This window comes from Drosophila serrata, unplaced genomic scaffold (genome assembly GCF_035046125.1).
Source record: "Drosophila serrata isolate PLE 108 unplaced genomic scaffold, ASM3504612v1 contig_275, whole genome shotgun sequence".
Classification (NCBI taxonomy): Eukaryota; Metazoa; Arthropoda; class Insecta; order Diptera; family Drosophilidae; genus Drosophila; species Drosophila serrata.
In genome coordinates, this window is record NW_028257173.1 from 609,286 (window position 1) to 632,094 (window position 22,809).

General features: G+C 35.8%; 1 long non-coding RNA gene across 1 annotated transcript; it reads right to left on the reverse strand.

Annotated features, from left to right (window-relative positions):
• Positions 1 to 1,302: 1,302 nt before the first annotated feature.
• On the reverse strand, positions 1,303 to 20,513 carry LOC147643382 (uncharacterized). The gene is made up of 3 exons (XR_015272168.1): positions 20,381 to 20,513; positions 19,461 to 19,905; positions 1,303 to 1,366 (listed from the first exon to the last, which is right to left on the reverse strand). It is a non-coding gene; the product is annotated as an uncharacterized LOC147643382 (long non-coding RNA).
• Positions 20,514 to 22,809: the final 2,296 nt, after the last annotated feature.

Genomic DNA, 22,809 nt, shown 5'->3' on the forward strand with positions numbered 1-22,809 from the left:
GAAATCCTGGCAAGGTTAATCAACAGCAACACAGCACTCATAATTAGAGGGGGAAAAATGAAAAGGAGAAAACACAGAAAGACTGTGAAAAACAAGACGTGTTTCCTTTGCTGATTTCTAGCACATTCTGATGGGTTTCCTGTGGCTTAAGAGTATCTTTACACTTTTAAAGACACAAATGTGAAACATCAAAGGTTTTATTAAATTATCTAAAGATAACTTGATCTTTATAATATATATTACAATAAATTTCTAGTCAAAAAGATCCTATATGAACTTATATTTGTATTTATCTTTACAGCTTTATTCCTCTTGTTTATTTCATTGACAACACTGTGACTATGTGAACCATGGAAACTGCGGTTTGGGGTTGGCAACTTTTGATTAGACAGGAAGAAGTTTTTGCTCTTCTTAAATTCATGTTTTCCCCCTTTTCTCTGCGTTTTTCATTTTCGCTCCATTTAATAATTTAATGATGGTAAATTTGTTGCAATTGCAGGCGAGATCCTGTGGGAAGTTTTGTTCGCACTTCTCCCTACCGGAAATGAGTTCTTGATGGCATTCGTTGGTTGGTCCGTAGGACCACCCAAAATACGAAACTTTCAAGTGCTTGGGTCCACTCTGCTAATTAAGCATTGTCCAGAACGTCTGTTTTGGGTTTTGGTTTCAGCTGATGCAAAAACCCCATTTGGAGTGGACCAAAAAGCCTGAAATAAATTAGAGCTGCGACACTTGAGCACGTTTCTGGACCGAATATTCTCTCTTTCCTCAGCATTTTTGCTGTTTTCAATGTCAGACAATGGCCACGTCGCGTTTTGTCTGTTGGAAATTTATGTGTCTGCATTTCATTTTGAGTGCAACAACAGAGCTCCTTCCGCTTCCGCTTCCTCGTTGTTTTTTTTTTTTTTGTATTTTTTATCAACCAATTTTAATTTACTGTTTGTTCTTTTTTGGCTTTTGCAATTAGTTTTTGCGGCAGCCCATAAGCCATGCAATATTGCTCAATAAATTTTGCATTGATCATAAACAAATTGAAATGCTTTTGCCGCCTGTTTTTGTCCGCTGAATAATATTTCGTCGGGCAATGGTCATCGACATTCGCTTTTTGCAATTGCTTATTGTTTGTCTATTAATTGTTAAATGATTTAAAATTCATATTTCCAGCAGATAAAGGAATGTGTCGTTTATTTTATTTATTCTCTTTTTTAAAGTGTAATCAACTGAAAATTATGCATCGCTTTGGCAATACATATTTTATGTTTTTCTAATGGTTTTGATTGATTAAAAAATAAATTTAAATACCTTAAATAATTTTAGAAGAATTTATGTAATACGCAGTAGTCCATGCTTTGCAATAATTTCGTATCTGAAGGGTGAAAATAACATAATAATCGTAAATAAAATAAAGCAGTACTCCAAATAAGTTAAGAATATTATTAAACAGTCTATTCCATATGATGCCCTCGCATTCAATCAAATATCCTATATTTAGATCTTATTTCCTGCAATGGCATTGATCTATATTGGAATTGCATTAAATCTTGTCAGTGTCAAAAGCTAGTGCATTCGATTTTTAAATGCCAAGGACAGCGCTGATAGGACCTAAAACCCAAAAGGGCAAAAGCCAAAAACTGTGGAAATGCCAGAGCTGGAGGAAGGCAACTGGTCAATAGAGAATGGCAAACAGGAAGGACAGCAGACAGGCTCGGACTCTCGGCTGTGGGACAACATAGCAATAACCAGTATTAACTAGGATTGACTCCAACACGCCATAGAGACCAACAACAATGTGGAGAGATCCTGGCAAGCAATAAAATTGTTGCTGGAACCGCAAACACAAGGACATGAAGAGGATACACAGAGAAAGCCAAATTCAATACATGGCAAAGTGCAGTGCAAAACTATTTACTAACCTTTTATGCACTCCCTACGGAGAAGATGGGATGGCAAAGGGGTACAAGTAAATTAATAATTAATAACTTTTGGCGGGCAGATTGCCAAAAACCCATCCCATAGAAAGAAAAACAAGAGCGACCACTCAAACGTTTATTGTTTTGCTCTGCACTTGCGAAAAAGTTCCCTCGGTCTCCAAGAAGAGAGAGGAAAAGCCAGGCATTAGCCAAAAAGTTTTCGAGAGTTTATTTTATTCGATCTATATGGGAGTGAGACAATGGAGCACAGGGGATTTATTTAAGTGGGTTTAAATGCTCTCAGAGTCCCCCAGAAGATGCAAAAACTTTGCATTTCGTTTGTTTACTCTGCATAAATTGAAAAGCCAAAGCCGAGTGCCTCTAATTACATTGCCAATACAAAAGGAGAAGGTTACAAAAATAAAAAAACAATTTGCTGCCAAATAATTTAACGAGTTTCTGGGGCTTAGTCAAATGTGGGAGGGTTCGCCCACAAAATAAACAAAAAAAGGTTAAGTTCACAGCGGAAGTAGTTGTAGTTTGCCGATAGTAAATGGATTCTGAATAATTGAGGAAGCCCTAATTGATTTCTAGTACAAACTGCTGGAATTTAATATTCTCAGCTAAGCCTAAAGTTCACTTTTGGGGACGGAAAAGTAAAGCAAAGCTTAATTTCTCGCTCGGATTCTGGTCCCTTTTTTTTTCTTGCTGGTCAAGTTCGTTTGATTATCTAAATGATGGTAATTAAAATTAATTTGCATTCAGCTCCCGGCCCAACACATTGGCCGTTAAATGGGGAAATTAAAAGTAAATTGAAAGTGAAATTAATTGCATACCCGGGTGCGGCCCAAAGTCAAGTGGAGTTCATCAGAGGAACTTGATGTGCTTACGAGTACAATGGAGGTCAAGATGATACTACTGAACATTTAAAATTCAGGTTTATTAATCTTTTTTTGTAACTTAAAGTTATAAATCAAAGCTTGTTCATTGTTTTATAAATAAAATTATTAATAAATATATATAATTGAGATCAATTACATCAATCCATCTAAATTCATTTAGATTTTTCAGAAATTACAACGAAGATTATCCTTTTCCATTTAAATCATTTGATATACCACAAACTTGGCCCCATTACTGCATAAGAACCAAGTCTTATCTCAATTGCAATTAGTATCCAGCAGTCCAGTAAATGTTTAATGAATGCATTGTGCCTTTTGTCTTGCGAACAATTGATGAACAGCCGTTTCTTGGATTCTCCTGCAACATTCTCCTCATCATTTATCAATTCCTTTCCAGTTAGTTTGGATGTGAGTATCATTTTTCTTTCCTCACAGATTTCGCACGCCCATTTTTCCATTCATTCCGGTCACTCAGCCAGTTAGTTTGTTGGTCAGTCAGTCACTGAAGTCTCTCGGTTTTGGATTTCCGCCTCCCCGCGACACTTGACACTTGACACGAACCCAAACCCAAACCAAAAACCAAACTGAATGGCAAACTTGCTGAGGATGAGACCATCTCCCTTGTTCATTCATTCAATCGCTCAGTTAGTCAGCCGGGCATTCGCTCATTCAGTCGGGTATTCGAACAAAGACGACGCCTCTGGTCAGCCAACTGTTGACATTGCTAAATGAATGAACCCTAGTTAAGTTACAAAATTGCATGAAAAACAGAAGAGAAGCAAAACGAATACAGGAAGAGGAAGTTTTTCTAGGAGATGAGTGACTTTTAAAATACTCTTCCCTGATAGGATTTGTAGTGTAGTATCAGTGCAAAAATGATAAATAATGCTTTATATAGTTCTATGATTTATGGTATGATGAGTAAAGGAATTTGTTGAATTTTATTTGAGGAACAAAAAATGTATATTTGTAATGTGCAACTTATTTAAAAACTATTAATTTACCAAACACGAGTCTGCATTAAATTTTAATGAGCTTCTGTATTGTTTTCTACAATTAAAAAACGAAAAATTTAAAACAGAAAATGCTGATTTTAAAACAGAAAAATACCCTTCAAATCCGCGGATATAAAAGTTGATGGAAAATATATGACAGACAGCGGAAGGGACACAGCCGAGTGCAAATCAAATGCATTAAGCGCAACGGTAACAGAGAGTGCTCGAGTATCAAACCTGAAGCCATCTTAGTCCAGCCATTCCATTTATCCATTTAGTGTTGAAAAAACTAACCCCTCCTCCACACAGTTCACATTTTTTCTATAGTTTTTGAAGTAGGGTTTTGAACCGACACTTTGCACGTAGTCGCAGTTGGGAACAAAGCAGGGGCGGCAGCATCAACGTAAATCCCATAAAAAGGAAAATGGCCAGGGAAGTTGAAGATTGCAATTTAATTTCGACCGCAAACACGAAGCTAGAACTCCTGCGCCAAAGGAAACTAATGGAGGAAGGAAGAAGTTTTCCGAGAAAAATATGCTGACCATATTGAGGGGCGAAAAAGGAGTCGAAGGTGCGGGATGTGTATGCACTATAACGACCCCATTTGGTAACCTTTCCGCCAGCTTTATTTGTCCGGGCTTCCCCCTGCGTCACATGTGCGTCGCATTTATCACTGAATCGCACTTTAACCACAGGATATTTGATCTTGTGCCATTTGACATGAGTCTTGGCCAGTCTTGGGGTCCCTCCAGCCTCCCAACTCCTCACGTGTGGATACACATTTGGCCAAATGCAATCCCAGGGGTAGTTTGTTGTTGCTGCTGTTTGTTTGTTTGTACAGTCGAAAATCAATAAACTGATAAACATATTGCATTGTCCGCCCGGTGGCTGAAAATTGAATTGAATTCCGTGCGGTCAACTTGCGGGATAAAATGGTCAAGGCAATAGTGCCAGCGAATGGAAACGAATTTAAAATTAATGGTGAAAGCTAAAACACGGCTTTCGCTGCCCAAATAAAAATATTTGCAAATTATTGGCTTAATTTTAGAGATTATTGTTTGGGGAAAATACAAATGCTGGAATATTAAATTCTATGTATGTATATAGAAAAAAGTTTTCCCTAATAGCTTATTTAAATTGAAAACAATGTGGTTAATAGCAAATGTTTGTAATACCAGTATTAAATATTAATTAATTAATTTAAGCCTTTACTTAGTTATTTATTTCTAGTTTAAATACTTGATAGCCTCGTTTAATTTGTCTCACTTTCAACGCCGAATTTGCCAAAAACTTTCAGACTAATAACGCTTTAATAAACCAGCTTAGAATTAAAACTTCCTCTGTGAACTCTTACCCACTGATTACTTTATTTAATCCAATTTGCCAGCAGTATTACCACGCTCCCTCCACGTCTCTTTAGATTTAACCACTTGAGTTAGTATAATAAAATTAAAGTGAATTTATGCCAATCTCCTCCAGAGAGTTGTATTTAATTAAATAAGTCGGTGAATTCCGAGAAAGGATTGAGCAGCCAGGAAGACTTGGTGGCAAGCGTCTCATTTCAAAGGAAAAACTTGAGACTTGACTTGCTCAGATGTCAGGAAAATCAGCGTGGCAGCTTCCGAAAAAAGCCCGAGTTTCCCCCGGTTATATTTGCCTTTGTTATTGGAGTGGTTGTATATTATTATTATTTTTCCGGGTTGTTTGCCTTTGCCCGCTGATAAAACAAAGCCAAAAGCTTACTATAATAAAGTATAATGATTATGATGTGGAACATTTTTCGTACATCGCCGCAGGCGTAATCAAGGAATATATCAATGATTCAATTCATGACAAGTGTTTGCTAGTCGAACCCAATTTGTTGCTTGTTTTGACATCATCAGTGGCATTTCGCATCCCATTCCCTCAACCCATCCCATCAGCATCATTATCGTAGAGCTGCCGCTTGAATTTTTATGAGAAAAGTGGCCCCATAATCATTATGTATGAGTGCCATTTACCCCCCACTTCCACTCCGCCCCCAAAAAAAAAAAAAACACTCGAGCACCCATCCAAGCAAGACAATCATTATCTTTTCTCGCCCAGCTTCTGTCGGGGAATTCCCCTTCTCGGCTCCCCTTATCTTTCCCTGCCAATGTGTAAGCAAAGGAAAAACTATTTTTCCATCTTTTCCCCCTCCCTCTGTTCAGCATTTGATAAAGTAATTTGTCAATAAAACTAAAGATGGATGTGTACTTTTTAAATAAATTCTACAGATTGACGAGGATTCCAGCAGAGTCTGGAAAAATCAGCAGTGTGGAAAAGCTAAAGCAAAAATATTCAAAATACTCAAATATTTTCTTATTAAAATAAATACTATACAAACACCAACGTAAAACCCCTTTCCTATTATTAATAACTTGAACCCATTATAAGTCATTAACATATTTATATTTAGAAAATATGAAACATCATCAACAATATATAAACCAGTATTTATATTCTCAAAGTGTATCAATTCAATCAAAATGTTAATCATTTATTCCCCAAAGAAATATTAATTAATCATATAATATTGTAAATATTTCATGAATTATTATTTTTTTCCATTCAATCTCCGCCTCCGTTTCATCATTTAAAAAACCCCTGCGAGAATTTTCGTATATTAACTTTTGTGGCTCGCCCCGTTCATTATAAATTTAAAAAACACATTAAATGCCCATTGCCTTTGGGTTTAACTCTTTCGGGGCCCCCATGGTCAGTGTTGTGTGTAAATTAGTGGTAAAGCAAATATTTGCTGCACAAAATAAGCAAATTATATATATTTATGTAGGCACATTAACAATTAATTACAATTGCCGTGCACAAGCGATCGTCGTTTGATGTCCGTGTGGATGACGATGTTGATAACGTGGCACATACGCCCCGTTGAACGTGGATAATAAAATTTAAATATTGATTTATTTCCCTCGTGCAAGCCCCTTGACCATTTTTATGCCTTGTTCTTGTGGCTATTTTATGGGTCTATTTAAGGTTAAAACTGACTGGGGGAGTAACGCGAACTCGGTACTAAGAAATGGGAACTGGGGGAGTTTTCGTGTGTAAATCAGCATAAATCCTGCTGCTTAATTTGCTTACCGAATTGGGTCATTAGCAATGATTTTACAATGCCATAAAAAACAGCAAAGAAACCTTAACGACTTGGCCAAGGAAAGGAAAGCAAAGGCACTGAAATAGGTTAGGGCGGTCCCTGGGAGAGTATAGAGAAATGTGTAAAACTTGTTACTTGAAACGATTAACCCAAAACCGAAAAGTTCTCAGCTGCAATTGAGGAGTAAGATTTACTTGGTACTCTCACCACACACATGATCATCAATTAGAATGCCTGCAGTCATAAACAAATTTGCGTACATCATCATTTATCATATGGAAATGGAATGCCTCTCACCAGCTGGGTCCATTATGTAAGTGGTTTGCTCTACTTAAGGAGGCACTCGCCGGCCTCATAAACAAAAAACTTTTCTGTATAAATAAATAAGGAAACAATGAGCGAATGGAAGAGTGTTCCCCCAAAATGAGTATAAATATTATTTAGCAATCCCTTTAGGTAGCTGCTTAAAAAACTGCTCCTTGTTGTTATTATTATTATTATTATTGTGACTTTTGTTGTTTATGATAATGATGACGATGATGTCGGCACTTTTGCCTGGCTGACTTCCGTTCGCGGGAACAAAAATAAATACAAAATAAAAGAAAACATAAACAAGTAGCATACAAATAAAAAATGATTCCTTGGGCATCATTTGCATCATTTATCATTTCACTGGGACACTGCAATATTTCATCATTGATGAGGCTTAAAAGACTTATATTTAAATCTTACAAGATTTTTGGGCCATTACAAAGCAGAAATTTTTAGGTAAATTTAAGGTCTAGTTCTCGGTTAAATTTCTCACTTCTCATTTGCAATGTTCTTTATCGAATGAGTTGGAAAAAAAAGAAATCGATGGCCTATCATTTATTTGAAGACGGTGGTTTTATATGTTTCTTTTCGCCATTTTATTCCATTTCTGGATATTTCCATTTTAGTTAGAAGCTTGTAAAACAGTGAAGGAGCCATTTCCGACCCCATAAACCATATATATTCTTAATCAGAATCAACAGGAGAATCGATCTAGGCATGTTTCTCAAAAATTTAAATTTTTCAAAATTTTGAAAATTTTACAAGGGGTTACATCGTTAAAATTGTCAAAATTTGGTCAAAAATTTTAAATTTTTTAAAATTTATGCAGACATATAATCCGAATAAAAACTAACATAGAAAAACTTTCCGTATTAAAATTAATGAATTTTTGGCAATCTTATGAGATTTTTAAATTTTAATTTCTCAAAAAAAAAACCATATAATTATTTTTATAAATATCCATTCATATGCGAATATTTTAAACTTATTTATAATTGATTAATTTAAATTAATTGCAAACTCCAAGGGTATATAAATCTTCGACTTCCTGAAGCTAGTTTCCTTTCTTGTTGTATTTTTTCCCTTTGGTGTTTTGAAAGATTAATGCGAGGTCTAGGCTAGGGTTCAGATACGCTTAAATTGTTACACATTATGTTTGTATATTAAGTGAGAATATATTAAAACAGAATCCTAAAACATACCTTTTACGATACCTTTTCCATTAATCAAAAAGAAAGTCTCTTCATGCGCTGATTTTTCTACGCATGATTTTGATTATTTTTAATTAATTTTCTTTATGATTTATTACCCATAAACATATGCTTATCTCTTGCAAATAAAACGCGATATGTTTTTACTGGTTATTAATCAGTCATTTATGCTCGAAAAGCTGTGCCGAAAAGGCTTGGCTTGGATATATCCAAGCCCATTCCGCACATATTAATTAACAGTCTGGGGAAGTTGGCCATTGTCATAAAATGCTCAGACATGCAAGCAATTTGTATTACGCTTTAGGTGATTTAAGGGCAACGGAGGAGGAAAAGCCTCGCCCAGTGGAAGAAGAATTTTATTGCCTGGGCGCGAAGTTTGTTAACCCTTTTCTGCGGATAGATATAAACCCTTTTTCTTTTTGTTTTGCTCGCCAGGCGAAAGTTCACTTTCTGCCGGAAGTTGTTTTCAACTCGACTGGGACTGGGCTTGGCCAGAACATTCATACCATATTCCTGACTCATCCTCAAACACTCACTCTGCACCATTTGTTTTCGAGGTGCTAAGGCGCAGAGATTAGCAGATTTATGCGCAGATTTTGTACTTGTTAAATGCCCGGGCTAGGCTCTGTCTGTGTTTTGTCTAAGCCTTAGCTCGGTTTTCTGGTAAGCCATTTCGGTTTTAATTAAATTTCAACTCCCTTTCGTGTGAGGTTTCCCTTCGTTGAATTTAATTGTGTTTTTGCTAGAATGATTGATATTGGAAATTAAGACTTTATTGTTGAGGGATTTGCTTTAGTGTACAAGAAGGTCTGATTTTTCAGAGATTTTAAATGAATTTACTTGGTTGATACATAATAAATAAAGTATCTGATATAAATATCCATTCAATATTTATTTCTTAGAATTTTAATCAACCCAAATCAATATATTTAGATTCATATACATCCTCTTTAATATATTAAAATAAAATCCAAGACTCAACGCTTTCTATTTTCCCATGGTATTTTCCACGGATTAATTCAAGACCTAGATCTTTTTTCTCGATTTTAATTTGTTAACTTTTTAATCATTTTCCACCGAGATAAAGTTCACATTTATCCATTACCAAAGGCGACTTTCAACATAAATTGTTTTTGATACGCTCGATTCGTCATTATCGAAGGAGGCTGCACCCTGACATACACCGAGCTATCGAACGACTATAGATCACGGGCTTAATGGCAGCTCAAAGATATGGAATAGAAATTGAACAACAGCCAGAGAAGAGTTTGAAATTATTTATCATGGTGTATTAATCAATTTCATATGCTTCAAAAACTAAAAGATACCAAAATAAAAAAAAGAAGGGGTCCAACAAACGGGGATTGTCTAATAAAAAGCTGTCTTGCGTTTGATAAACGCGGCCGATAACAAAACGACACACAGAAGGTTTGCAGCACCCGCACGAGATGAGTTCGGAAAATAAAAAATTAAAAACGAGAAATAAATAAATAAAATATGTGGATGGGGCGTAGCGGCTTCTTTTCCATTTTTCCTCTTTTCGGCTTTTCTTGGCCAAACATTTCGTTTAGGCACGCTAACCCATCGAGAAATGGGGCCAAACCCAGAAACAGAAGATATTTCAAAAAGTCATCATTAACCATTAAGCGACGTCATCGATTCGGTTCGAAGTCGGGTCGATGCCGTCGCTTGTCGTTGTCGGTGCAGCTAATTAATTGTTAATTAATTAACATAGATACAATGTGCGCTGTGTTTCTGTGTGTGTTGTTTGGCAATCGGCCACCAAACATTTTCACGGCTGCTGCTGCTGCCGGTGCTGCTGTCATAATTTTCCTATCATATCCTCCTTTGTTCGATGCACATAAGCTACGTATTTTTTTTACCCCATTTCAAATGCATGCAACACGCACTGGCGCCAAAAACACACACCACAAACACACACAACAAAATGTCGAACAAAACGCAGTGAAACAAAAAAACAACGACATTCATTTGCGTGTTGGTATTTTGTTTTGGGCAAAAGAGGGAAAAAAATATGGTCATCATCACGCGACCAAAACAAAATAAAAATACAAAATCCAACAGAGGCAGCCAGTTGTTGACCACAACAAAAAAAAAAAAACTGGGCCCAAAGTGACCTGATCCCATATCACAGAGGCCGTCAAATTATTTAGGGTTTATTTTTTCTACCTCTCTCAAAATGTTTTCTTTAAATTGATAATATTTATAAAACACGTTTATTCTTTATTAAATCTGTACTTTAAGCAACATTTGCATTCCAAGCATTTCACCTTTTTCAGCAATCTTTTATGCATTAATTTTTTAAACATTTCTCCTTTCTAATGAATCATCACTTAAATATCTATAAAAGAAAATGTATGTAATTAATTTTATTACAATTACTTTCTCACTTCAGTATTTCCGTTAATTCTAAGAGATTGCTCACCCATCACTCATTCATGTTTCCTCCATTAAAAATGAGACAAAAACTGTATCATTAAGAGCTAAATATGATCACCCAACTTGAGAGTACATAAAGTCATTGTCGTTTTCCTCGAAGAAGTGCAGGCAACATCAAGAGTATCAAGACACGCAACATTCAAATCAGACCCCGAAAACCAGTTACAACAAATACACAAAGAGAAATGTTAAAAATATGTTAAATCAAGTTAAGTATATTCTAAAATAATGTTAAGACTATGTACTTTTATAAATCAAATGCTCCGCCTCTCTCTCTCTCTCTCTCTCACTAGGTTTGTCTAATTCTCTATGGGTATCTCTAGAGATATCCCTTTCTCTCTATTGTTCTCTACCTTTCTCTAGAGATAGCTCTTACTATCTCGCTTTGACTTTCTTTGACTTTCTCTAGAGGTAGCCCTTAGTCTCTCGCTCTCACTTTATCTGTTCTCTTAACTTGGAGACTGTAAATGCAGGACCTTTCTGTCCGTGGCATCCGCACTGTTTATGTTGATAGTAGTAAGATTCTGATAAACATCATTTTTGATATTATTAAAAATTTGTTTCAGTGTACCGAAACCATAACTGTAACTGCGACCAAAATTAGAGGCACACACACCAACGCTTCCCAAATCTCTAAAATCCAAAGCTTGCGGCTGGAAGCCATCATCAGCAACCACAATGCTGTTGATATCCAACAGATACAGATGCGGCTCTGGACACAGAGATACATGGCGTATCTTTTGTGTCCACACTGGGGAACTGTGGTCCCTTGTCTATCGAGTTATTATTGAAATTAAATTACCCTTAATTGAATCCGAAATGGTCAATAAAATCGCATGCCTACAACTATTTTGTTTTGGGGGGCTTTGATAGCCTCCGCCAATGGCAATCCCTCTTGTTGCCTCAATTTGTATTTTGAATTTGTTGTTTTTTTCTGCTCTCCTCCATTTGCATATGCATGGCAAAAATTTCATTTTCGTTTTCATTTTTTGTTTTGTTATCGTTCACATTTTGTTTCTTTTTCTTTTGAGCACGCTTGTTTATTTAAACAAAATGCAAATTGAATTAATTGTTGTTATTTCTCTTAGATCGGCTATCGCTTAATGTAGTAATTTGTCTTTGTCTGCGATGGTCGATGAGATAAATCTTTAAATTGCGGCATTTTCGGGTTAACTGGTTAGGTGGGGATGTGATAACGAAAACTTTTGTTATTTTAAAGGTTAAGTAATTGTAAAATATTAAATATAGGGATAAGGACAACTATTTATAGTAATATGGCAAATACATTCATTTGATTTAAACTCTTTAAAGAGGCTCAAGTATTAGTCTTAAATAATTGCTTTTCCTTTTGCCATAAGTACCATCATAAATATTCGCACAATTTTTCCCCTTCCAAGTTCTTTTATAAAGCATCCTCCATCGATCTAGTTGGATCTGTTTTATTTTTACTCGCTTCCCAGAAGCGCTTACTCAATAAGTTCTTGAGCTACTTCAGACACTTGTGATTCCTACTTCTTCCTCACTCTTCATTCGATCCACAAGTTTAGCTCTAAATACCTAATTGATCGATCGCTTTCTGCTGCCCTTAGATAATTGCCGGACTCGTTAGGCAACTAATTCCACTTCAATTTCCATTTAAGCACTTAAGAAAATGCACGTTTTACTTTTCACATGAACAATTGACGAAGGAAGGAAGGAAGGAGGCAATGCGAGGAAGATCACTCAAACTCAAAGAGTCAGAGCGAAATCAAAGCCAAATCAAATCAGCGACAAGTCAAAAGCTAATTAAGTGGAAAATGCGCATAGTGAGAGAGAGGATGGAAAAGGCCAGAAAGCAGATTGCCGGCTAGAAGACTGATGATCGTGGCGAGTCAAAAGTAAATTACATGCGAACATGAAAGATGCAGATAAAACATGCCAAACAAAATAAAGATCAGGCGAATACATAACAACGAACAACAAACAACCTTTCAGGTAACGACATTAAGCATTTAGCCAGGCGAATCAGCGAATTGATGATCAGTCAGTGATCTGTGTTGGCCCCAATGGATGCTGTGGCCCGAAGTGGCTGCGGTTCCCCCCTTGTTACTTGTTATTATGTATGCCAAACAAAGTCACAACAAGTTGACGACATGAAAAGAGCCACAAATAAATAAATAAATGGCCAGGACCATGAGATCGAAGTCAAACAGACGATCGACCGATCCCATAGATCGCTCAGAATCCACTCAACTCTAGTACATCTGTGCGGCATAGTTTGGCGTGCCTTCAATCAGAGGGAATACTTGGATGCACTCAGGAAAAAAGAGTATATGAAAGCGCAATCAATACACATTTTTATCGATTTTAAAGCCATGTTATAGTTCATGGCAATCACAATTTTTAGTGTAAGTTCTTGCAAAGAGCTTCCTTGGAAACCGTTTAGTGTTTTTAAAGTGCTCTCCTGGCACAAAACTTGTCAGAGATCTTTTGACCATAAATCCAAAACCTAACCGAGCAGGAGGAAGAGAACTTCAAAATGTTCCAAGTCTTTTTTTTCTGCCCCCCGAAACGAGAGGTGCTCTTAACTCTTGGCTGGCTTGGCCATAAAAGGTCACACACTGCATTCTGGCCAAACACTTGTGAACCCGTTTAGCCTTGGCCCGTTTTGGGCGTCTGGGGCTGGTAATTGCCCCCAAGATTTTTTTTGCTCGCCCGCACCACACACTCTGCGGTGGATTCAAGACTCTGGATATGGGATGCTTGGATGCTGGATACTGGATTCTCCACTCTTGGCCAAAACCGCACTCTTCGGGCCAAAACCCGAGCGTGACTGAGATCTTTTTCTAGCCGTTGCACACAAAAACATTCTCACGAGCCGTTTTTCTCCCTCTAAAATTGGTTGACAAACTAGTCGAGCCTGCTCATATATGCCGTCCTATTTGCATACCTTCTTCCTCCCTTTTGGCCTAAGTAATTGCTTTTGTGGCACGTCTTTAATATGTTTATTGGTCATGGAGCGGGAGAATGAGATGGGAGTCGAGTGAACGTGCAGCACCTCGGGGTGACTTTTGGACTCGATGTGGCATTAAGTGGTAGCCAAATCAGTTTGGGCCCAGGTCTGCCACCGAGTTCCTCTTCCCCCATCCATAAGTTCCATAAGTCGTGGCAAATTAGTAGCTCTGGCATTGACTTTGGCATCTCCGATTGTGAGAGAATGCCCAAGGAGGTGCTGGTTTATGAATAGAGTCGTTGCTTGTGGGGATTATTGAAATATTCCGGTCGAGATTTCCAAATAAATGCACAGCTCTATGGGTATATCGAGAGAATTGAATGGGGAATTTTGTGTGTGGCTGTGATTTTCAATAGGTAATTAAGCATAGCTTTACACATCAGTTCCTTTGACAACCAATAACTGGCATTGTACTAAATTATGTGTGAAATTTAAATACAGGGATTAATATCTGGGGATAATGGGAACTGATGAGGAAAATTGTGTATAAATGTAGCCTTAACAACGATTTTAAATTAATTAATATGCTATCTTATCATAGGCTTTCATAAAAATATATTTATTCTTTTGAATATTGACTAGTTTCTATATATATTTTTTCATTAATCTTTTTTAATAAGTAGTGTTTAGTTCATAATATTAAACTTCTTTTAGTTCTCTCTCTCAAAAAATACTACAAATTTTACATAAATTCCATAACTACATGTCACATCTCATCTGTAAATATTTTTCCATCCTTGAGCTGCTTGCTTTTCAAAATGCATTTCGCGGCTTCTTCGACAGAACTCTTTTAATGAACTCGAAAACACATTTCAGCATAAAACCAGGCATTGCAAAATAACGAAAAAAACGCTGTTTCGAATAAATAAATAAAGCTACATCCTCTTTCGAGTGGCCAAGAGCTAAAATGGGGACCAGCATTCAGCGTTCTCCCCTTTGGCAAAACTTCATTAAAGTCGGCAGGAGATTGCCTGCAAAAATTATGAATTCAGTTGATTTATAAGTAGAGCAAATGGGAAACGAGAAAAGGGGGTCCAGCAATGTGAAGTGACAATCGGCGACAATTTCTCATTTACGAGGAGCTGCAAAGAGCTCCACAGCTCTGGAGCTCTGGAGCTCTGGAGCTCAACGTGATGAGCAATTGTGCAGAAAAAGCCTCACATGTTCCTTGTAGGGGGTTAAGACTGTGGGACAGACATTGACATGAACTGCCAGCTAATCGACGGCGAAATAAAAAACAAAAACGTGAGTGAGCCCTGCTCTGGAGATTCTCTGACAAGGCGACCCATTTGTTGTTTTCACTTGTGCACCATTTCACAGACACTTCACTTGCCATTCCATTGGGTTTCTTGGCACGACATACTACTATATAGGGGCTTGTAATGGGGATACTGTCTCATAAGCACAGCTCCACAGATATTCCTAAAAAATATATAACCTTAAATAAGAATATTATAAGAGGAAGTATACAAAATTCCCTTTCGTTTTTACTTTTGAAAATCAGTTTACAAAATTATGTAAAGTCTTGCACTTTTTCATGACAAAGAAAGTCATAAAGAAGTTGTACTCCATGCAATTTTTATGGTATTTTCATTTAATGTATGCTTTTCCACGAAAAGAGTATCAAACATTTTGCATAACTTTTCCAGACGCGTTTCATTTTCTTTAGACTCTGATTTTTCTTAGTTTGGCTGTCGCACCGCCTCCAAAGAACATTAAACGTGCATGTAAGGCAATAACTACTATTACGAGTAAGTCAGCGTCTAAGACTGCGACTAGTGGCTTCAGGTTTTTGCTATTGCCTTTGTCTAGTTCAGCTCTTTTTTTGTCTGCAGCTTCCTGCAACTTTGCCCCGAGATCTCGCGGCGAAGCTAAGCTGGAGATGAGGCTGAACTGAGGCTATAGGAGCTGGAACTGCCGCTAACGATGTATTTATGCCAAGCGACAAACTGTGGGAACAAATAAAAATTTAGCAAAATGCCAGACACTGAGACACAGAGAAAGAGTGAGAGAAAAACGGGAAGACAGAGCACAGCGTATCATCCGATTGTGGGTCGTTACACTTGGAATTAAAGTATCTTTGAAGTTCGCCAAGAGCTAAATAAGTTTCTACATTAAATAAATACATATAAGTAAATTCAAATGTCAGTGAAAATATTTAAATAATATTAAATACTTTTTTAGCAAAGCAAAGCAATAGAGTGCTTTTAAAGTTATTGGTTATAATTTTGTTTTAATTCATTTGTATCTATAAGATACTTTTGACAACAATCTGCAAACTAGTGATTGTGTCTAATACAGATTTCTCAAAGTTCAAATTTATTGTACAACCCTATGTCAATATTATTGAAAAAAGTTCTGACTTGAAAAGAAAATACTTAAACATCATTAATTTTACTTTTTTCCAAGTGTAAAGTTGTATAGCAACTTTAGGAAAGAATTTGTCGCTGTCATTAATGTCAAAAATATCAAACTGACAATATTGTAAAACTATCGATAATACAAAATTTTAAGATGTCTTGTCCGGGCCCTTATTTTTTCCTCATTTTTCCCATTTTCCCAGCTTACTTGCTTGACACTTGGATTGCATTCCATTCTGTCTGGACCAAGAAAAAAAAAACTTTTCAATGCAACTGCTTCTTTGCTAAAAACTTTTATCGAACGCAAATTTCTCACTGTCATTTGTTCAGGCTCCATTTTCTGGGGGAGTACAAAAAAAAAAATAAATAAAATACAGCACACAAATCGCTCGTCACGTTTTTCGCGCGCATCTTCATCATCATCTTCCGCTCTCTCAGGTTTTCCAGTTGCTTCAGCATTTCAGATCCAGCTTTTATTTTGTATCTTATTCCATTTTGGTTAACAATTTTTTCTGGTACTATTTGGCTGTCGATTCCAGCGACAGTAAACCCAAAAAACAAGTATCCAAGGTACTCGAATGTGCAATTCCCTTGCCAGGGGATTTATTATAAAGATATATATATATATAAAGGAAAAAAAGGAAAAGGGAAAAATAATTGACTATAAAGAGCAGGGTCAATTTTCAGTAATTGACGGCTTTAATTAATCGTTTAATTAAAAAAGTTAAGGGAGGCATAAAGAAAACATTTAATCCGCGGTTTATTATAATATTTAAAATGTTTAAGAAATGTGATAAATTTAAAGCTATTTCAGATTTAAATTTGTATAGGTTTTCCATACGTTAAGAAATGTGTTTAAATGACTGCCTTGCTTAAATTATTGATTCCATACAAAATATATATATGTTTCTGACCACTTTCACAAACATTTCACTGACCTAACCACCATTATTGACCCAAGGAATCCAAAAATATATACCAGAGACTCTGCTCGGCTGCTGGGCCCAGATCAAGCCACAGAATAACCAATTCAAGTCAAGTGTATAACAACAAACACGATTTTTCGCCTTGCCAAAAGGTCACAATGCCTCCCCCTCGATTACCTAGCGAAGGCATTAAACTGGCAAATGCAAACACCGAAAAACGCTTTTCATTTTACGAGTCTACAGCTTCCTAGTCTCCACCTACCATCCTTCCATCTCTTATCTCGTTGGTTTTCCACTGGGAAGCCTTTTCCTGTTTTTTGCCGGTCATAATAGTAAAAGCAAATTGCGGCAATTGCATTCATCATTAGGCGCCACTTTTTGGATGGGTGTGGAGGGCACATAGACAAAAGGTTTTTTTTTTTTTGGGTGGTGTTAAACCAGAAAAACTCTCCCTCCCACCCACTATAAATGATGTTTTTATGGACGAGCTCACATTCTTGCAATTTACGCCGAGAGATTCGGTGTCGGAGGAGTCGAGTCTGTGATTTGTTGCAGTTATCAGCATTTTTCATTTCGAAAAGCCCTCGCGGTCTGTTAACAGAGACACATCATCAACAAGGAAGGCATTCGCAATGGAATGGTAACTACACTGGTGGAAAAGTTAATTCCCTTACAATAAAATAATATTATATTCAATTTAAACCATATTTAAATTTGATAAGTTAATGTTACCTATTGCACCACATACTACTTTGAATAACATACTATTAAAAATTAAGTGAAATTATGAAATTCAATTTAAATTTTTGAGAATTGAATACCTGATCTATTTAAATTAACTTTTTTATGAACTATATAAACTCATTAAAAGTTATTTATTTATAATGTAACTCTTTCCTTCTGTCTCTCTTTTGAAACAACAATTTTAGTCCTGCCATTTGGTTAACAATATTATCATAAAACTTGTCATTATGTTTTTCAATGATGTTTAACTTTTATCTGTGTATTTTAGGGCCCAGCCACGCCCCTCAGAGTCACCTCCCCCATTGTGTGTGGGTGCCATAAGTCAGATTTATGTGTGCAAAATAGTTACTTGGATGTTTCGCTTTCGGTTTGTCTCCATGCACTTTACCCTTCTCCAAAGGGGCTGGGCATTCGGGGCGTGCCAGAGCCTAGTTATACTTGTGTGCTGCTGATGCTGCTGCTGATGTGTAATATGATTTGTGGGCTTTGTTTAAAAGTTTTACTCCAAGGCGTTGTTTGTTATTGTTGCCCAGAGGTTGACATTCTCTCGTATGACAAAAGAAAAAAATGGCTAACTAAGCTTCAAGAATGCGTCAAGTACTTTGTATTTAACGGGGGAAGTGGGACGGTTAAGAGTATGGTAATAGATTTGATTTCACAGATAAAACTGTCTTCTTTTTGAGTGAAAAAGTAGATGTGTGTGAAATATTATTTGGGAACAAAATTTTGTGCTGTGATAAATATAAAGGAATGTGATGGGTAGGTGATTTTGGCAGAGATATGAGCATGGAATGATATCTTAAAATGGTAACAAAAATATGTGTGCTTTTTAAACTAATATATATTTTATTGGAGTTTACAATTTTATTATAGGATCCAGTCAGAAAACAAGTTTTACTACATATTTACATTCTTTCAATTATTTTTTTTCGGTATTTTTATATTTGAATTTTATAGTCAAATCAAATTTTTAATAACTCATAAGTTCCGTACACAAGAGTTTTAAAATAAATTTGTTGTATTGAAAATATACGAAAATCCAAGATTATTTTTGCCAAAAAATAATATTTAATTAAAATAAATAATTCCAGCCTTCATATCTTCATTATATCCCTCCCAGTAAGATTTTTGGTACACTTTTTGGTACATATCTCAACATATATCCCATTTGACCTCATTTTAATCTTCAAATTTCACACTACCACTCAAATAAGTAACTCAAAGGGTAACCTGCAGCCATTTAACCTCAAACAATTTGTTAAAACATTAAATAAAATTACTGAAATTACATCAAAGAAGAGCCTATCGGATGAAAATCTTTTAAATTATAGTGAGACCCAAAGAGCGGAGTGGAAAAACATGGAGATGGGAGCCATTAAATTGGGAGATATTTCGCTTCGATGCCGCAAAGAATGAGATGAGGGCAAAAGCGTTGAAAATATTTCACAATAAATGCATAAATCACAATTTGTTCGCTGGCTATATTGCAGATATCAGATAAGATATAAATACACTTACCCGCCAAGGGAAATAATCCAATCGAAATTGCAGCCTCTTCACAAGATGAGAAAAATACAGCATGAGCATGAGCGGATGAGTAAAAAATAGAAACACTTTCCAATTTTTATTTATCTCTTGATTTCGGCCTGTGGCTTTTGTGAGCTATTCAAATGCATTTTACTTGCGGGCGCTCAAAAATAAACACTTCATTATTAGAAACACATGCAATGCATTTTTAGCAGGGGGTAAAAAATCACACCAAAGGGTGTGTGTGTGCTTGGTGTTGTTATTGTTGTTATTATTTTGGTTGATTTTTCTTGGTTGTTGTTGGTCCCGCCCTGAGGATGATTATTTTTAAAATATACACAATATTTTTCCTTCTCTATTTTTTCACATCACTGCACTTTAGCATTCTGCTGTTGTTTTTCCTTTTATTTCGATTTTTGCACACGCAACGGAAATGCTATGGAAGAGATGCAAATGTACCGTTACAGCTTGATAGGGGGAAAAACTGGAGGAAAGGGGATTCCCAAATGTGAAAGGAAAACGCACAGAGCTCCAAAAATAACTTTAAAGGGAGCCACAATCTGGGGGGAAGTTTAATGTAAGCAAAAGGAGAAGTCACACCGTAACAAATTTGTATTCACTTCTTTTTAATAAGTATAATTATTGATTTTTAATTGAAATTAATAAGAAAAAAAAAAACAATTTTATATTATTCTTTAAAAACACAGATTGATAATTATAAACAAAATGTTCCACGCTCAAAAAACCTATGGAATTTAGTTTAAAGCAATTTAATTCACATCATTTTATATTCCTTATTATACACTTTATTCTTCCTCTAGTTTTCTCCTGTGCTGCCAAATTAAATTAATGCGCAATATGTATTCTTTTCAATCTCAAATTTTGCGTAACTTTATTCGTTTTCTTATCACCTCCATCAACGCACTTTTTCTTTCTTTTACACGGAATGCACTCTTTTCGCTATACTTCGCTTAAATTAAAATAACTTTTCTTCCGCGTTGTTTCCTCTTCGAAGCTTCACTCGCGACCGTTTAAAACCGAATGAACTTGGGAACAAACCGGCAGCGATCATCGGCCGTTGCGATGCTGATTCCCAGCTTTGGTGCACAGTCATGGACAAACAAATAGTACCTTTTAAGATATAGAAACTGCATTTCGTCCTCAATAATATATATAGATAGGGACACAAATAATTAATTAATAAAGTTTGTTTTTGTAAACATGTTTTCTAATAATGGTTGCATATATAAATGCGTATAGACTTTATTCTGTACGCTACTTAATTTTGTAATATTCGTATTCTTTTAAAATAATAATAATTAAAAAAAAAAAACAGTTTATATAGATATTCAGAAAAAAATTTACCTAATTTTAAAACTTTCTATATCATTGATTTATGAAATGATTTCTTGTTCTGGCAGTCTTCCCATGACTGTATGTGTATATGGAAGCTATAGCTTCTTCCGAGAGAGAAAGAGAGGTCGGGTTGGGAGAGCAAGTATATTTTTGTTGTTATTCTTGTTTTCCGATGCACGTGCTATATATAATGGTTAGATTGTACGATCAGATAAGAGCCAGATCGAGAGCCAAAAAGAGAGAGCCAGAGAGAAATTCATTTCTAGTGAATGAAAAAAGCCGGCAAATGAACGTACGACGAGTTTTGTTTATGTTTTGAATGAACAACCGGCTTCTCGATAGAGATCTCTTGCTTGATAAGGTGATAAATGAATGAAGAATATGATAGCATAATAAAATATTGCAAATATAATAAGGGTTATGAGTTTGGATGTTTACTATGATTTTAAAATCGTAACTTGACTTGTTAATTATAATTATAATAATAAAATGGGTTTTTGCTATAACAATTAACTTAAAAACTTAAACCTAAAATTGTGAGCACTCTTTAAAGACATTTTTAAAATATTTTCATTAGCTTATTTAACTTTGGAGTCTTAAGTAAAGTGATTTTAAATTAATTTCATAATATTGATGACCTGTTTGCACCGCTATAATCCCATAAATCAAACTGACATTTGCCCATATATATGTATACATATATATATATATATTTATTCTCACGCTGAACCCAGTCCGTACTTGATACCGTTACTCTTATCGTAAGCAACCTTGAAACATTTGCTGGAATATGCGGTCAGCTGTTGGTCATTAGCCACATGATGGGGCGAAAATGGCGCCATTAAAAAACGCTTGAGTAAAAAGTTGTCATCCCACCGAAATGTGCAAGTGACAATGACAGAACGGGAAAGGGGATAATATGTGGAAATGCGCTTATAATGGGGGAAAATTATAGAAGGGGGGGAAAAATAGTGACCCACAGACAACGAATGTCACGGATCGGGAAACCAGTTCCTCCCGAGTTGAAAATGTGTGACAATTATGAAAGGCGATCGACGGCGGAGATATTGATGATGTCGGTTCATAACAAAAGCGGGATATATAGCCATATATATATCGAGAGCCGAAGAGACAAAGCCACCGACAGACACAGACAGAAAGCTCTTAGATAATCATCTCTTTGAAAGCGCTGACAAAACAAGCGCAAAAATGGTAAAAAATAAAAAGCGGCTCAGGGGAGGGAAATGAAAACAAATAAATAAGAATTCTTTTCAAGCGTAACGGAAGTCGTTGAGAGCTAAATGGTCAGCGGGTCCAGTGAGCAATGATTAAGAACGTACTAACAAGCTGCCACCGGATGCTTAAGCCGGCTAAATTGTGAGGCTTATAACTGAAATTTGGGAAGCACTTCCATCTAAACAATATATGGGTTCTTTAACAAAGCCCCTAAAATGGGTTCAATGTCTATTTTTGAAGATATTCATGTGTATTTTTGGTGAGTTATTAACCTGGTGAAGGGATCTTTTAAGGTGGGTTACCTTATCGATTTAAATAGGTTACTTTTTTAGGCTTTGAAATGTAAATAAACTTATGAACTACCGTTTTTGAGTAGCTCTTGTGGGAAAGAGGTTATATTAATCATTTATTTTGGCTTAAGCCATTAAATACTTTTGTATTAAATGGTATTAATTATTACACTTATTTAAGAGTTAATTGCTTACAAAAAACAAAGCCCACAATTTTATATATATTTAAATATTCTATAATGCATTATTTTTATGGGAAACCACGCCTAAAAAAATAAATAATAAATATTTAAACAAAACTCGTATACCAAATTCCTGTTCTGGTTTAGTTTCTCATTTCAACAAATTTTCTATTAATATTAAACATATACGAAATCCGCGCCTCTATCCAAATAATTAGACATATTTATGTGTTCATAAATATCTCAGATATGATTCCCATTTTCTCAAATTCTATA